The sequence below is a fragment of the Salmo trutta genome, chromosome 27 (assembly GCF_901001165.1).
Source record: "Salmo trutta chromosome 27, fSalTru1.1, whole genome shotgun sequence".
Taxonomy (NCBI): domain Eukaryota; kingdom Metazoa; phylum Chordata; class Actinopteri; order Salmoniformes; family Salmonidae; genus Salmo; species Salmo trutta.
Window position 1 is genome coordinate 27,234,603 of NC_042983.1, and position 13,490 is coordinate 27,248,092.

General features: G+C 41.1%; 1 long non-coding RNA gene across 1 annotated transcript; it reads right to left on the reverse strand.

Annotated features, from left to right (window-relative positions):
• Nucleotides 1-273: 273 nt before the first annotated feature.
• Nucleotides 274-941, reverse strand: LOC115164796 (uncharacterized). The gene is made up of 2 exons (XR_003869985.1): nucleotides 569-941; nucleotides 274-418 (listed from the first exon to the last, which is right to left on the reverse strand). It is a non-coding gene; the product is annotated as an uncharacterized LOC115164796 (long non-coding RNA).
• Nucleotides 942-13,490: the final 12,549 nt, after the last annotated feature.

A 13,490-nucleotide genomic window follows, 5' to 3' on the forward strand; every position in this document is an offset into this window, starting at 1 on the left:
TTGATGGCATGACAATGAAACAATGACATTGATTCAAACATAACCTGACAAAAAATTGTAAGTCATTTGTGTTTAAGTTTTACCATAATTTCAATGTTTGCAACGCTGGTTGAAATGTATATGAAAACAGTACTGGTTGACTTTTTGCAAATCCAAATGTGTTTCAATCATTGATTCAATGTCACAATACGTTGACAAATTGCATTGAAACAACACTTATTCAACCAGTTTGTGCCAAGTGGGTAGGAAATAAATGGAAAAGTGTTGTTGCTCTCAGAGAAAAGGGGAACTTTATTAGCAAAGTGCAGCATAGCAATGAATTTCAAGATAACATAAAGTAGCGTAGATTGTATTTTTGCTTCTGGTTTCACTTCTTTTTCACCCATGCAGGTGACCGCTGCCCCTCCAGCTCACACTCCTTCAAGTAGATTGTGAAAAGGCATTAGAACTACAACATTAACCAAAACATTAGCAAAGTACAGTTGCTAAACTTTCTATAGATAGCTAGACTGCCATATACTCTATCAAATTGGAGTGCCAAGGTGAAACAGTAATGATTGCAGCTTACCATTACTTTCACCATAACAGGTTATGTGCCATGAAACTTGCTAGACTCATTCAGGCTGGAACCGTTAAGGTAGAAACAAATTTTACATAGCATGAAGATTAAAATCAACAACACCGATAAACCGACGTGACAAATCAGGAGAACTAAAAGAGAAGTGTTGGAACCAGCACTGCTTTGGAAATTACGTTAGCTATAGTTAGTGGCAGTGCATTCTGCAGTGGCAAGAGAGCTAACTATAGCCACATGACTTGCTCAGAATTATTTTTGGGGGGCATTTCTCCTGCTGTGTTCACCACTGAATTAAATGGCTTGTATTGCCAATAGACCCTACAACAGTTTGAACACAAGCCCTGGTATTTACAACAACTTTACAACAACTTACTAGGCTAATGTTAAATATGAAGGTGTCGCTCAACAGCAAGCAAGTAACCCTCTAGCTAAAGTTACTGTTTGAACAGTTATAACTTCTAGTCCTACTAAAGCACGTAGCTAGCTAAAGGCACGGCAAGCAGCAGGCTGCAGATCTGTTTTCAAAGATGCAACGTTACAATAAAATGGTCGTGATCATTTTAATGAGAACAAAAATGACATACATTTGAACACCACTTCAGAAACTTTGCTGTTTGCCATCTTCCAAGTTGTTTACTTGAGGAGATTTTGTTATCAAACTCACAGCAACCCTCTTCCAATGCATTGTGGCTGTGAAATTCCCGAAAAGCGAATTCTACTAAATTAATAACCGAAATTAGTTTAACATCCTGGCATTTAAAACATACTCGATTTTCGAAATGCACATGCTATAAAACGCTCTAATTTTGCATACTGAGAATGCGTCGTGCTATTGTGTTGTTTACCGCTATTTGTTGATTTCGGTAGCGCATCCCCATATCTAATCGATCAGCTGTTGTCAAAGACAAAATGATTATGACATTCAGGCATTTAGATTTTTTTAAATGTCACATACTATAAAACTTAATTTTTTTCGCATACTCAGATGGCCTACTACTTAGGACGCAAGTATGGGTATTCGGACACGGCCAGTGACTTTGTAAGAGGGGTCTCAAAGGAGCATAGGGGGTTTAAAGGGTGTGTGTGTGTGTGTGTGTGTGTGTGTGTGTGTGTGTGTGTGTGTGTGTGTGTGTGTGTGTGTGTGTGTGTGTCAGTCACCAGATCTCAACCCAATTGAACACTTATGGGAGATTCTGGAGCGGTAGCCGAGATAGCGTTTTCCACCACCATCAACAAAACACCAAATGATGGAAATTTACGTGGAAGAATGGTGTTGCATCCCTCCAATAGAGTTCCAGACACTTGTACAATCAATTGCAAGGTGCATTGACACTTTTTTATTGCGGCTCGTGGTGCCCCAACAGGTACCTGTTGAGGCCAGGGGGCAGTATTGAGAATTTTGGAAAAAAATATGTGCGCATTTTTAACTGCCTCCTACACCAACTCAGAAGCTAGAATATGCATATTATTGTTTAGGTTTGGATAGAAAACACTCTGAATTTTCTAAAACAGTTTGAATGGTGTCTGTAAGTATAACAAAACTCATATTGCAGGCAAAAACCTGTGAAAAATAGATAAAAAAAATGAGAATTTTGTGACTGTACTATTTAGTGTCATTGTTTTAAAGATACCACAGTGAGAAAGGATTCAGTTCGCAACTCCTACTGCTTCCACTAGATGTCAACGATCTTTAGAAAGTTGTTGGAAGCATCTGTCATGAATACAGACCGAATTAGAAAGCTTACAAGTTGACACGTCATCACTTCATTTTTTGCGCCTGCGCATGAATCTGAGAAGAGTGCCTTTGTCATTATCGTTTATTCTAGACACTTGATAGGTTGTGTGAAAATATTACTGATGTTTACTGATGTTTCACGTTAAAAATGGACCAAAAGATGAATGCTAAACAACGTTTGACATGTTTAAACAAACGTAAATAGATTATTTACTAGGTTTTCTTTAGCTTTTCGACGTGACTTTACACTGCCCACCTCATTTTGTGGGAGCCTACTGAACGCTAACTATTTGGACATAAATTATGAACTTTGTCAAAAGAAACCACATTTGTTCTGGACCTGGGATCTCTGGCAGCGCCTTCTGATGGAGATAATCAAAGGTAAGGGGATATTTAGAATGTTATTATCGATATTAGATGATGCTAATGCTAACGGTATAGCTTAGCTTAGCTTAGCATATAGCTTATTGTTGTTAGCATAGTACCCAGTTTATGCAAAATGTGATTTCCCAGTAAAGTTATTTTGAGATCTGGCCATTCGGTAGCAATTACGAGATGATAATATATTATTCTTTGAATGTATGTATTATAATTTACCAATGTTTTCGAATAGTAATTCCGTGATTTGTAATGCTGGATTCACTGGGTGCATTCGAGCCGAAAAAAATTCTGAATTTCACCGCGACTGTAAATGCTGTTTTTGGATATAAATATGAACTTGATGGAACTAAAAATGCATGTATTGTATAACATAATGTCCTATGAGTGTCATCTGATGCAGATTGTCAAAGGTAAGTGCATAATTCTAGCTAGTTTTCTGTCTGTTGATGCCCTTCTTTGAATTGGCTAAACATTACACGCAGCTATTGTCAATGTACTCTCCTCACATAACCTAACTTTATGCATTCTCCGTAATGCCTCTGAAAATCGGACAGCGTGGTTAGATTTAGGAGATATATCTTTCAAATGGAGGAAAATAGTTGATTATTTGATTTTTTGAAATGATTACTCTTGCAGTTTTGAATTCCCCGCCATGGTCACATGACAATGAATCCCAATACCGGGATAAGATCGGGATAAGATCCTCAACAGGTTTAAGACACTTTATGTTGGTGTTTCCTTTATTTTGGCAGTTAGCTGTACATGTCCTTGTACTGTCATAAAACACTGTGATATCTTTAAGAATGGTGCCATTAACTTACTATGGAAATGGGTAGGTGTGATGAGAGAGAGAAGATGCCTTTTTGGGTCGACAGGACATACAGTATAGACCTATTCTGTGAGGCTGAATTTGAAGATTTTATCAGACAGACAGCCTGTTTAATGCAACAGTGCCTTGAAGTGTGAGCATTAACATTGAGAAGCTACTGACACAGAGAAATGGAGTGAGTGAGTGAGTGAGTGAGTGAGTGAGTGAGTGAGTGAGTGAGTGAGTGGCAGAGGAAGCAGTACCTGCTTAAAGGTTCATCCCCAAAATCAAGCTCAAAGTTTATTACATTAATGTGTGCCCCACAGTTTCTATCCTTTAAGCTACTACTACTAGTTTGATGGTTGTAGCCATCAATTGGCTCATTAACAATCACCCACATTAGCAAAAATGTCACATCTTTCTATTATAGGCTATTTTTCGTAATGAGCGATATCAGCAAAATGCCTGCGATAAGTGATTGTTATGGTCGGTGTCGATAATTTTTGGTTTATTGTCCCAGCTCTACTCTATACTCTAGTGCTACTGATGTGTAAAGGAAGTGAATTTTACCACTGTAAGTAATGTGACTCCATTGAAGTGGATGGCATAGAATCACAAATCCGACGGGAGAAGAAAAATCCATATCCCCTTGACAGCCAGTCATAATCCATTGCCAGGTCGATACAATGTTAATGCCAATATCACTTTTTATTGGACACGTCTGAAAAATATTTTCTTGAAGGATCTACTTTGATGCCACTAATGGTCTCTCTTGGGGTGGTAGGTAGCCTAGCAGGGACAATACGTAGCACAGCAGCTAAGGAGTTAAACCTGTAGCCGAAAGGTTGCCGGTTTGTTTCCCGGGCCGGGAGCTGCAGAAAAAGGTGGAAATTGATTTGAGAACTGGAGGGCTGCTATGTTCGTATCCTAACACCAATCTCCTATTGTTGGGCCCTTGAGCAAGGCCCTTAACTTATTTGTGACAGGGGGCAGTATTCGGAAATTCAGATGAATAACGTGCCCAAATTAAACTGCCTGCTACTCGGGCCCAGAAGGTAGGATATGCATAATATTAGTAGATTTGGATAGAAAACACTCTGAAGTTTCTAAAACTGTTTGAATGATGTCTGTAAGTATAACAGAACTCATATGGCAGGCAAAAACCTGAGAAAAAAATCCAACCAGGAAGTGGTTTGTAGTTTTTCAAGTGATTCCCTATCCAGTATCCAGTGTCTGTGGGGTCATTTTGCACTTCCTAAGGCTTCCACTAGATGTCAACAGTCTTTAGAACGTTGTTTCATGCTTCTACTGTGAATAGGGAGAGAATAAGAGCTCCTGGAGTCAGATGACTGAGAGAATGACATGAGTTCAGTGGTGCGCACTCACGTGAGAGTTAGCTGTGTTCCTTTTCTTTTCTGAAGACATTGGAATTGTCCGGTTGGAATATTTATGATAAAAACATCCTAAAGATTGATGCTATACATCGTTTGACATGTTTCTACAAACGTAAATATAACTTTTTTTGACTTTTCGTCGTGACATTTTGCGTGCTTCCTTCATTTGGAGTAGTGGACTAAACACGCCAACAAAAAGGAGGTATTTGGACATAAATGTTGGACTTTATCGAACAAAACAAACATTTATTGTGGAACTGGGAGTGCATTCTGATGAAGATCATCAAAGGTAAGTGAATATTTATAATGCTATTTCTGATTTTAGTTGACTCCAAAATGGCGGGTATCTGTATTGCTTGTTGTTGTTGTTGTTGTCTGAGCGCTGTACTCAGATTATTGCAAAGTGTGCTTTCGCTGTAAATTATTTTTTTAAAATCTGACACAGCGGTTGCATTAAGGAGAAGTGTATCTATAATTCTTTGAATAACAGTTTAATATTTTATCAACGTTTATGATGAGTATTTCTGTAAATTGATGTGCTCATTCACCGGAAGTTTTGGGAGGCAAAACATTTCTGAACATTATACGCCAATGTAAACGTTTTTTTTTGGGATATAAATATGAACTTTATCGAGCAAAACATGCATGTATTGTGTCCCAGTCATTTCTGGGCATATTGGCAAACAGCTGGTACTGGTCTTGAACAAACATACACTGAGTGTACAAAACATTAGGAACAGCCTAAATTTATCAGGGCATGGACTCTACAAGGGTGTCGAAAGCATTCCACATGGATGACTTCTGATGTTGACGCCAATGCTTCTCACAGTTGTCAAGTTTTCCGGATGTCCTTTGGATGGTGGATCATTTTTGATACATACAGGAAACTATTGAGCATGAAAAACCCAGCAACGTTGCAGTTCTTGACACACTCAAACCGGTGTGCCTGGCACCTACTACCATACCCCATTCAAAGGCACTTACATATTTTGTCTTGCCCATTCACCATCTGAATGGCACACATACACAATCCAAGTCTCAATTGTCTCAAGGCTTAAAAATCCTTCTTTAACACGTCTCCTCCCCTTCATCTACACTGATTGAAGTGGATTTAACAAGTAACGTCAATAAGGGATCATAGCTTTCACCTGGATTCACCTGGTCAGTCTGTCATGGAAAGAGTTCCTAATGTTTTGTACACTAAGTGTATGGTGGTAGTATTAAGAAATTGGTTCTGAAAAAGCTGGTGACACTAACTGGTACAATTAAAACAGCTCTTTTCAGAGCAGCTACTTTGATTACACTGCTGTTTTCAGTTGGGGTTAAAGTCATTAATATATTCTAGTGGTTACAGGAAGGCCACCTAGTGTCACAGGCCAAAAAGATCATCAAGAACCTCAGCCACCTGAACAACGGCCTTTTCACCCTGCTACCATTTAGAAGTTGGAGACCGTACAGGTGCATCAAAGCTGGGGCCGAGAGACTGAAAAACAGCTTCTATCTCCAGGCCATCAGACTGTTAAATAGTCACCATTAGCCGGCCTCCGCCCAGTACTAGCCGGCTACTAGTGATGCACGGGTTGACTCAAACCCGCCCGCCCTGCGGTTATGGGTTATATGTTCATGCTATATTGAGTAGACTATAGGTCTATAATCTCACAGAGCCTAATAGATTATGAACTTCTGCACAATTGAGCATTTCTTGCAGTAAAATTATACACCAAAAGTAGGCTAGATTTTTACTCAGGAAATAGGATTTCTTTCTTTCATTATCTTGAGATAATGTGAATGCGCAGTTAGATACCGTCTGTAGAGGTGCTGTCTTTATCAGCCTCATAAAAGCTGATAGTATTTCAAACACATAAAATATGCATCCAAGCTGAACTGAAATCTTATCAGAAACATGTTGGGTTGTTTTCACAGCTTTCCATTTCCTTAGAACCGATCAAACTGATGTCTTTGCTCCACGAAAGAAGCAGAGATGACAGAGAACTTTGTCAATTAGATTGAAGCATTCATTCAATCATTTATGACATCATTCTGGTGAGAAAGGGTTTATTTAGTCTTCTAGGGCAACATTTGACAGAAGAAAAGCTTCATGTATCTAATTACAGACAAGCTAACTAACAAATAGCTTACCAAAATGTTGGAAATTATAAGCAGACATGTATTAAAATCAGCCAGTCTAAAAATCTTTCCACTATCTCTGACTGTTGCTTACAGCACATTTTCTATATTAGCAGGTTAGCGTTGGGTGCAGGCCTCAGATTTTCACTTTATCACATATAGTCAGGTGGTTGCAGATGGCTTATTAGCAATTGCGGGCGGGTGTGGGGGAACAAACAGCTGACCCACGCACCACTACCAGCTACCTCCGGTACTCTACCCTGCACGTTAGAGACTGCTGCCCTATGTACAGTTGAAGTCGGAAGTTTACATACACATTAAAACTAGTTTTTCAACCACTCCACAAATGTCTTGTTAACAAACTACAGTTTTGGAAAGTTGGTTAGGACATCTACTTTGTGCATGACACAAGTAATTTTTCCAACAATTGTTTACAGATTATTTCACTTATAATTCACTGTATCACAATTCCAGTGGGTCAGAAGTTTACATACACTAAGTTGACTGTGCCTTTTAAATAGCTTGGACAATTCCAGAAAATTATGTCATGGCTCTAGAATCTTCTGATAGGCTAATTGACATCATTTGAGTCAATTGGTGTACCTGTGAATGTATTTCAAGGCCTACCTTCAAACTATCTATATCCACAGTAAAACGAGTCCTATATCTATATAACCTGAAAGGCCGCTCAGTAAGGAAGAAGCCACTGCTCCAAAATCGCCATCAAAAAGCCAGACTATGGTTTGCAACTCCACATGGGGACAAAGATCGTACTTTTTGGAGAAATGTCCTCTGATCTGATTAAACAAAAATAGAACTGATTGGCCATAATGACCATCATTATGTTTGGAGGAAAAAGTGGGAGGCTTGTAATCCGAAGAACACCATCCCAACTGTGAAGCACGGGGGTGGCAGCATCATGTTGTGGAGGTGCTTTGCTGCAGGAGGGACTGGTGCACTTCACAAAATAGATGGCATCATGAGGTAGGAAAATTATGTGGATGTATTGAAGCAACATCTCAAGACATCAGTCAGGAAGTTAAAGCTTGGTCGCAAACGGGTCTTCCAAATGGACAATGACCCCAAGCATACTTCCAAAGATGTGGCAAAATGGCTTAAGGACAACAAAGTCAAGGTATTGGAGTGGCCATCACAAAGCCCTGACCTCAATAATATAGAACATTTGCGGGCAGGACGGATTAAGTGTGTGCGAGCAAGGAGGCCTACAAACCTGACTAAGTTACACCAGCTCTGTCAGGAGGAATGGGCCAAAATTCACCCAACTTATTGTGGGAAGCTTGTGGAAGGCTACCCGAAATGTTTGACCCAAGTTAAACAATTTAAAGGCAATGCTACCAAATACTAATTGAGTGTATGGAAACTTCTGATCCACTGGGAATGTGATGAAAGAAATACAAGCTGAAATAAACAATTCTCTCTTCTATTATTCTGACATTTCACATTCTTAAAATAAAGTGGTGATCCTAACTGACCTAAGACAGGGAATTTTTACTCTGAGTAAATGTCAGGAATTGTGAAAAACTGAGTTGGCTAAGGTGTATGTAAACATCCCACTTCAACTGTACATAGTCATTGAACACTGGTCACTTTAATAATGTTTACATACTGTTTTATCCACTTCATGTGTATATAATTTGAAACCACAGGGAGTTATCACTAGGGTGCATTGGTCTCTTTCCTCTATGGTAGATGCACCACGTACCCAGGCTACCACTCACTCTCTGTTGGGAAATAAGGCCAGCATGAAGAAAAAACATACTGTAGCCTGGCTGTCAGTTTGAGATACGTTTCACTCCACCTTGTCTGAAAGACCTTACCTTCAAATTACCGTAGATTCCGGACTATAAGCCGCAACTTTTTTTCCCAGGCTTTGAACCCTGCGGCTTAAACAGTGACGTGGCTAATATATGGATTTTTCCTGCTTTCAATTTTATTTATTTTTTAAACACATTCTGTGACGTGCTCAGTTTTTTGGCGGCATGAAGCTTTCATTAGACCAATGAAATTGCCGAACGGGTTAAGGTCAAACAACTTTTTTGTGTACTGTTTAGATTAAATCGAGCGCTCTCACACTTCCCATCATTCTGATTACGGTAGTCATTTTGTCACCCTCATCATGGCAAAGACACAGAGAAATGCATATGATGCAGCTTTCAAGGTGAAGGCGATTGATCTGGCTGTTGGAAAAGGAAATAGAGCTGCTGCACGGGAGCTTGGTCTTAATGAGTCAATGATAAGACGTTGGAAACAGCAGCATGAGGAATTGACTCAGTGCAAAAAGACAACTAAAGTTTACTGCTAATTTTTTATATTTTTTGTTACAAGCCGTGTTTCGTTAAAGCCTATTTATTTTTGTTACAAGCCGTGTTTCGTTAAAGCCTTGTAAAGTTCATTTGTTTCAATGTACCGGTAGGCACCTGCGGCTTATAGACATGTGCGGCTTATTTATGTTCAAAATATATATATTTTTTAAATTCAGTGGGTGCGGCTTATATTCAGGTGCGCTTAATAGTCCGGAAATTACGGTAGTCATTTGTACTGTGTACAACCATGTAATTGTATGGTTTCATTGCAAATGGTATTAGGCCTAATGAGAAGTGCATCTAGCATTCCCAATAAAGACAATATCACTCTAACAAGTCTAGAGATATGAAACACTGAAACTAGGCCACTATGGACAGTTTCATAGCAGGCTGAGAACCTGAGAACATCCTCTCATCCAAATCTCTGCAAAGCAACGGTCTTTTATTTCCCTCCCTCCCTTCTTCCATCCCCCCTCACTCTGTTCTTCAATGGTCTAATGAGATGGTTGAAAGACATTTTGAAGGACAGCCACCGTTTGAAGAGCTGACAGCCAAAGCCCTGGCGGCGACTGTGCTGGTTATTGTGGGTGGGTGGGGAGAGGGGGGGCATCTGATGGTTGGCTTCGCTACAGTGATCCCTGTTTCAGCCATTGGGAGTTAAAGGCTCTCCAGCTGGGCCTACCAGTACTGGTCCTAGGTCTGTTCTTACAGCTGTAGAGTAGAGTAGGGAGACCTTGGAGACAGAGACCATGAATAATGCATGGTTCCGGCTGTTAAATCGACATCTGCATGAAGGCATTGGGGAAGGTTATTAAACAAAGTCTAACTGCATCCTGGTTTTAAACACATCTGTTGGGTTTAGTGACAGGCAGCCTAGAGCTAGAGAGTCATTAGCCACTGCCTGCTCGAGACTAACACTACCACAAACAACCTGAAAGTGTGCAGCGCCAGCCAGCCATGCTCTGGACAGCCAACCGGAACAGGGGAGCCAGGGGTAAAGATGGGAGTCTGGTTATAGGGATATCTGTCAATCAGAAAATATCTGCCTCTGTTCTGTTCTTTGTCTGACTAATACATTACATCACCAAAAGTATGTGGACACCCCTTCAAATTAGTGGATTCAGCTATTTCAGCCACACCCGTTGCTGACACGTTTATAAAATCAAGCACACCGCCATGCATTCTCCATAGACAAACATTGGCAGTAGAATGGCCTTACTGAACAGCTCAGTGACGTTCAACATAGCACCGTCATAGGTTGCCACTGTTCCAATAAGTCAGTTTATCAAATTTCACATTTCTAGCCCTGCTAAAGCTACCCCGGTCAACTGTAAGTGCTGTTATTGTGAAGTGGAAACGTCTAGAAGCAGCAACGGCTCAACCGCAAAGTAGGCCACATAAGCTCATAGAACGGGACCACCGAATACTGAAGCACGTAGCGCGTAAAAATTGTCTGTCCTTGGTTGCAACACACTACCGAGTTCCAAACTGCCTCTGGAAGCAACGTCAGCACAAGAACTGTCTGTCAGGAGCTTCATGAATTGGGTTTCCATGGCCGAGCAGCCACACACAAGCCTAAGATCAACATGCACAATGCCAGGCATTGGCTGGAGTGGTGTAAAGCTCGCCGCCATTGGACTCTGGAGCAGTGAAAACATTCTCTGGAGTGATGAATCACGCATCACCATATGGTGCAAGGAGAATGCTACCTGCCCCAATGCATAGTGCCAACTGTGAAGTTTGGTGGAAGAGGAAAAATGGTCTGGGGCTGTTTTTCATGGTTCATTCAAGTGAAGGGAAATCTTAACGCTACAGCATACAATGACATTCTAGACAATTCTGTGCTTCCAACTTTGTGGCAACAGTTTCGGGAAGGCCCTTTCCTGTTTCAACACGACAATGCCCCCATGCACAAAGCAAGGTCCATACAGAAATGATTTGTCGAGATCGGTGTGGAAGAACCTGACTGGCCTGCACAGAGCCCTGACCTCAACCCCATCCAACACCTTTGGGATGGATTGGAACGCTGACTGCGAGCCAGGCCTAATCACCCAACATCAGTGCCCGACCTCACTAAAGCTCTTGTGGCTGAATGGAAGCAAGTCTCTGCAGCAGTGTTCCAACATCTAGTGGAAAGCCTTCCCAGAAGAGTGGAGGCTGTTGTAGCAGCAAAGGGGGGACCAACTCCATATTAATACCCGTTATTTTGGAATGAGATGTTCGACGAGCAGGTGTCTACATAGTTTTGGTCATATAGTGTCGTTTTCTGGCCTCACTTCTCTACTTTAATTTCCTTCTCCTTCATTTAACTAGGGGCTAGATTATATCATATCTGCACTAGCTGACACCCGCATAGTGGTTGTTTTGGTTGTCAGAGTTGGAATTACATTAGAGCTGTCAAATCCACGAGTGGCTTCTTGCGTTAGCTTAGCACAGACACTGCCAATGGATGCAATGAAATCACCCGACTTTATAATCCGGTAAAGCCCATGCTGCCACGTTAGAAGTTCATGCAGCCGCGTTACAAATTCAAACACTCGAATAGGTGGTGTTCTTGTCTACACCTTGATTAGACTTGCTATAAATTCCCCCATCCAAATGAACATGAAAACATGCATTAGCTGACACTTTCTGTCGCCATTTGAACTTCTAACCCTTTTGGGATAATAAGGGAGTGGTTTGTGACACGCAAGAGCAGTTGCTCACCTATTTGTCAGCTCATACCACAGTTATACCGCCAAAACATCTGCTATGTGGATGTCCGCTAACACGGGTTAATAGTTGATCTGATTGAATAGACACAGGTCTATTTCCTACTTAGTTTTTTTCCTATTTTCTTCCCACATGTCTTAGGCTACTGGTGCTGGGTCCTGAGTGATAGACTTTCAGGCCCACATGTCTCCGGCCTCTACTGTCAGTCGTGATTTAAGACCTGTCACACACTACCAACCGCACACGCTGCTCATGACACATGAAAGGATGTTTGTCAGGGCACCCCCACCACTTGAACTGCACTTCCAACTCTCCCTCTACAGTCTGCACATGTGGCATATAGAGGCTTCTTAGAGGAAGAAAACTGGACACGGATGGCAAGGAGTTACTATATTATACAGAATGCCGATTGTAAACAGCATTGCATGGTTTAAGAGTAATATAAATATTTTTGGGGAGATTGATCCAAGAGATTTCTTCCCTATAGAACCACAGTCATCGATAGTGTATATACTGTATCTGGCTGGCCTGCAGACATGTTTTTCTGTACATGAGGGGTAAGACAGATAAAGCCTGAGCTCTAATATCGATGAAGCTGCATTATACTGTAGATGGTGGGTTTGTGGCAGTGGAGAGTTCAGTCTATGAACAAGGCAGATAATATGAGACTCTTCTGATGTGGTGCAGGGTAAAGTCAGCCACTAGAGTAACTTTATAGATTGGTGGTCCTCGCCCTGGTGGTGCAGGGTAAAGTCAGCCACTAGAGTAACTTTATAGATTGGTGGTCCTCGCCTTGGTGGTGCAGGGTAAAGTCAGCCACTAGAGTAACTTTATAGATTGGTGGTCCTCGCCCTGGTGGTGCAGGGTAAAGTCAGCCACTATAGTAACTTTATAGATTGGTGGTCCTCGCCCTGGTGGTGCAGGTAACTTTATAGATTGGTGGTCCTCGCCCTGGTGGTGCAGGGTAAAGTCAGCCACTATAGTAACTTTATAGATTGGTGGTCCTCGCCCTGGTGGTGCAGGGTAAAGTCAGCCACTAGAGTAACTTTATAGATTGGTGGTCCTCGCCCTGGTGGTGCAGGGTAAAGTCAGCCACTATAGTAACTTTATTGCAGTTCAGTTACTTAAGTGGTTCTACTAGATTGTTCTTTACACTACCAGTTTGATCTGACCTAGCAGCACATAGTACAATAACTGAATGGTCTAGGGTGACCAGACATCCCCGATTTCCAGAAAGAGTCCCTGATTTTGGTGGCCTTTCCCCGGTCAGAGCTGTCCCCAAAAATGAGAAAAAAGCAACTAAATTGAGGCTCATATTTCAATAATCTAACACTGTATGCAATCAGATTTGCATGTAAAAAGGATGCTTATCCCTGTACCAATCTTGTTTGCTCCTTTTAAGAGAATGCGTTATCAGCTATACATTGTAACT